This window comes from Miniopterus schreibersii, assembly GCF_964146895.1.
Source record: "Miniopterus schreibersii genome assembly, chromosome: 6".
In the NCBI taxonomy this organism is placed as follows: domain Eukaryota; kingdom Metazoa; phylum Chordata; class Mammalia; order Chiroptera; family Miniopteridae; genus Miniopterus; species Miniopterus schreibersii.
Genome location: NC_138107.1, coordinates 85,229,013 through 85,233,504, shown reverse-complemented (window position 1 = coordinate 85,233,504; position 4,492 = coordinate 85,229,013). Strand labels below are relative to the sequence as shown.

The 4,492-nt window shown below is 53.2% G+C and overlaps 1 long non-coding RNA gene across 1 annotated transcript; it reads right to left on the bottom strand.

Moving 5' to 3' along the window:
* Positions 1 to 2,325: 2,325 nt before the first annotated feature.
* On the bottom strand, positions 2,326 to 3,996 carry LOC308558553. Its single transcript, XR_013999028.1, has 2 exons — positions 3,815 to 3,996; positions 2,326 to 2,741 (listed from the first exon to the last, which is right to left on the bottom strand). It is a non-coding gene; the product is annotated as an uncharacterized lncRNA (long non-coding RNA).
* Between the last annotated feature and the right edge of the window lie 496 nt (positions 3,997 to 4,492).

The window sequence follows — 4,492 nt, the reverse complement described above, 5'->3', positions numbered from 1 at the left end:
GGTGGTAGACTGGAGAGGCCGCTGCGTGTTGGTTGTGATGGAAATCAGAATCGCATGCTAACATTACGGTTAATATTATGGTGTGCCGGCTGCTCGACGGTCTTCATTTCAGATGGGCAGCCAGGTTCCAGAACTCACTCCCAGCCTCCCCTCCGCTTCTGCCCTGCCTTCTGTGTTGGTGGGTCACAGCATTTAGGAAGACCCCACACCTTTCAGTTAGTCAAGCAGAAGTACAATAGGGGCAACATTTCTCTATAGCTTGGCTGATCCTTTCGTTGCAAGGCCACAGTGAGTAAATGCACGGGAAAACACTGGGTTAACTATAGCGCCCTGCAGATGTGAAGGTAGGACTGTCATTACCCGTTACTGTTACTGCTGCACGCTACTCTTTCTTAGAGGTAGTGGAGAGCTTTCCCGAGAGCCTCATTTCACATTCGCCTTGAGTGACTGAAATCCCGGTATTGCAGGCCCACTGTGCGCTGCCCGGGGATTTCCCTGGGCTTCCATCCCTTTGCACATTGGGAAGGTGCTGCAGCACCCCCTGCGAGCCGCTCTGTGAAGAGCCACTCTTCACCCCCCTGGGTCCTCCCAGGTGTCTGGCCTTGTGCCCACACACCCTCAAAGACTGTTCATCTTCGGTCAGAATTGTGCGCCTTGCTAATTAAGTAGCAACAGAAACAAAGCTTTCCTGTGTCCCCCACATCAGAGTTTTCATGGCCGCATGCTGTCCTCACTCCCCAGGCTAAGCAGGAAAGCGCCCAGAGCACTAGAACCACCCAGACACACGCTCTTTCTCTCTCTCGTATTAGAGACCAATGTGTTTCTAGGACTCTGAGAGGATAAGAAACCAGTTTTTCTTGTAGAAGAAATTGGTGGTCACTGCCCTTATCGCCATCTCTCTAGTTCACAAGTCACATTCACCAGAGTGACTCTGAGGATCACTGGAACCTTTTGGTGTTAACCCCTGAGAGGACACTCTTGGTTGTCGGGGTAGGGACATGAACTACAGGCCATGTGGCTGCCAACTCCACTAGAACTTATTATTTGGCATTTCTTCCAGGGATGAAAAGGAGATTATCAATAATATTTCAGTGAATTTTCTTACCTATGTCGACTCTGGCACCTCTCATTCATGTGTGAGTAACTTAGTTAATGGCTGCAGTAAAAGCATATCCATTGGTAGAAAGACCACGTGCAAGCACCAACTGATCCCCTCGGCACTGATGTCTGCTCCCATGTAATAGAAGAAAACAAGCCCGTGTGGTGAGGTTATAATAGTCCCTATCATTTCACAGGTACTTACCAGGGGCCAGGTACAGGGCCAAGCACTTCAGACATTAACTTGTTTTCTCCACCAACCTATGGAGTGGGAAGGTTAACATTTACATTTTACAGGAAAGGAAATGGAAACCTGAAGAGATTAAGTAACTTTCCCAAGGTCACAAAAGGAGCAAGTGGCTGTGTCAGTCAGCATGAGTTTAATTAGGCTTTGTAACAAATAGCCCCTAAATCTTAGTGGCTTAGAACAAAGGTTTCTTTCTCACTCATGCTACATGTCTGGGGGGGGGGGTGCGGGCACTGGGGGCTCTGCTTCTAGATAGAGCAGCCACAACCTGGGATTGTTGGTTGTCATGGCAGATGGACAAAATGCTCACTGTTGACACATGTTCCTTCTGTTCATTTTGTTAGCCAGTGCCTGTCACAAGGCCACTCCTGACTTCAAATGGGTGAGGAAATACAGTCTTACCCTCTGAGGGGGAGAGGAGGAATATGTGTAAACAGCTCTAATGACCACCGCAGTGGCAGAGGCAGGATCTGATGAGAAAAGTCTTCTCCTCCCACTCACAGAGCACCTCCTGGGGGCCAGGAGCAGTGCTGTGTTTTACAGATATTATGTCCAGTCCTCATGACAACCCTGTTAGATACTACTGTTATCTTCATTTCATGGATGAAGTTATTGAGCCAAGAAAGGTCTTGGGTCAGATATCACAAGGAATTAAAAAAATGGTGCCTTGCCCAACTAGTGTGGTTCAGTGGTTGAGCATCAACCCATGAACCAGGAGGTCATGGTTCCATTCCTGGTCAGGGCACATGCATGGGTTTCAGGCTTGATCTCCAGCAGGAGGCTTGATCTCTCTCCCTCTCCCTTTTTCTCTCTGAAATCAATAAAAACCATATATTTTTTTAAAATGGTGCCTTGTGCAGCCCTGGGGTCAGCCTGACTTGGGAGACTCTTTTTCCATCTGCCTTAAGGACTTCCAGTGCCACAGAAGCCACTTCAGTTTTAGAAGAAAAGAACCACATACATTTCCAAAAGATTAAAACTTTATTTCACCATGCATTTATTAATTTGTTAACAAAAGAGGTAATAATTCCTCATTGTTAAAACTCAGACAGTACTTATAGGTTTGAAGTAGAAAGTAAAAAAGTGACTAATAAAACATCTGGAGAGAACCACTGCTAACATTCTCGATAGGTCCTTCCAGACACGTTGGCTTATAACTTTCTTCACATAACAATACACTGTGAACATCTCTCCAGTAAATACACTTCATTTTTAACGGCTGCATAATATTCTATTCACTGTGACAGTTTAGTTTGAGCCCCTTAATGATGAACATTGATCTTGTTTCCAGTGTATCACTTTTTCCGGTTTCGAGTTTCATTTCTTTCTTGATAGTGAGGGCTAATATCTTTTCCTATTTTTTATGACCCATTCATGTCTTCACAGATGAGAGACGCTGTAATGGTCAAAGGTCTTTAATCAAACATTGCTTCCATTGTTACCTCCTTTCTTTCCCTTTCCCCCGCCAAAGGCTATTAAAATGTTTATGTTCCCAGAGTCACAAGCCAGGGGTTTTCCTTGGCATTTCTTTCTGGTTTCATGTAACTTTTCTGAAAGTCCCTGGTAAACTGCTCTCATTTTTTCTTTTGCCTTTTTTGGCATATCTATCCCTTATTCCTTGCTTTGGTCTATGTTTGCATGTTCGTACTGTAGACCAGCGATTTTCAACCTTTCCCTCTCACTGCACACACAGACGATTACTAACATTCTGCAGCACACCAAACAATATATTTTTTGTGTTGATCCGACACAAAAAATTAGGTATAATTTTGAGTCATTAGCACCGGACGGCGATTGTGTTGGCTGCTGTCATTTTTTTTTTTTAATTGGACAATCTAAGGGAAAGAGGTCAGTTCCCCTGACTAAATAGTCAGGTTTTGAATGCTTTAAAAATCCTTGCGGCGGTTCGAGCGAGACCCCTGAAATGGTTTTGTGCATTTCCCGGCTGTCACCCCTAGGGCAAGGCAATCACCCCCTGGCACCTCCGCCTCCTCCCTTCTTTCTAAGCAAGTGCCCGGTTCTCAGACCACCGGTGCCCACCCATCGCACGTGCCCTCCTCGCCCGAGTCCGACCCCGCCCGGAGCGGTGCCTTCACCGTCCCCTGCGGCGGTCAGCAGACCCCGCGGAAAAGCCGCTCTGGGGAGCCGTCTGGGGCCCCTCTCCTGTGCCAAGATGAACTGCTCTATCCCCCGAGCTCCGGGGCGCTCTGCCGCCCCCCAGCAGGCGCCCGTGGTGCGCCCCGGAGTGCTGGGCAGACCCCAGGCACGAGCCTCTGTCCCCCCTCCAGGGACGCTCGGCCTGGGGCCACAGGAAAGTCAAGGCCACGCTGCGGCCCACCCGGGGCGGCGAGCGCTGCAAGGCAGGTGCGCGAGGCTCCACGCGGTCGGACCGCACGCCAGGGCAGCGGCGTCCACCGGTGCTGGAGGCCCGTGTTCCACTCACAGAACTCCGTCCATTTTTAAATTCACCTTCTGGTCCGGGCGGAATGCGCCGCGCGCGGTCCTGGGTGGGCAGCCGGCCCCCACCCGCGTGGTGAACGAAGGTCTCGGGCGTGCTCAGGGCGGGGGCCGTGGGTGCGCGCGGGGCCCAGGTCCCGCCCCATCACCCCTGCTTCCCGGAGCCAGGCCGCTTTCCACACCTCTCCCCCCGAAACGGACGCCCGGTCCCCTCCGGGCTTAGAAGCAGGGACTATTTCGCGGAAGCCTGGAGAGGACGGCTTTTCAGAACGGCGGTGGTCGGTCAGAGACCCGCAGGGTCCCGGCGGCTGTGGGACGCGCGCACTTCCTCCGAGGCCCGACGGGGGGCGCCTCGCCGCGGGCCGGCGCGAGAGCCCGACGCGGGCCCTGCGGGCGGCTCCGGCTCCTCCCGCGGTCGCCGCGCCGCCCCAACCCCGTCCGCGCCCGGCTCCGGCCCGGCTTTTCCGGGCCGCCCGTCGCCGCGCTCGCCGAGCGGGGAGCTGGCGCCGCCGAGGCCGCGGTGGCCCGGGGCGTGGGGGTAGCGAGTCCCCGTCCCGGCTCCGCGGGCCCCGAGCCCTCGCGCCGCCGCCCCGCCCCGCCCGGGGCCTCGGGGTCCCCAGACCCCGCGAGGCCGCGCCCGCAGGGGCCGCCGCCCCGCCCGCGCCGTCTCCCCGCGCGGGGAAGGAACAT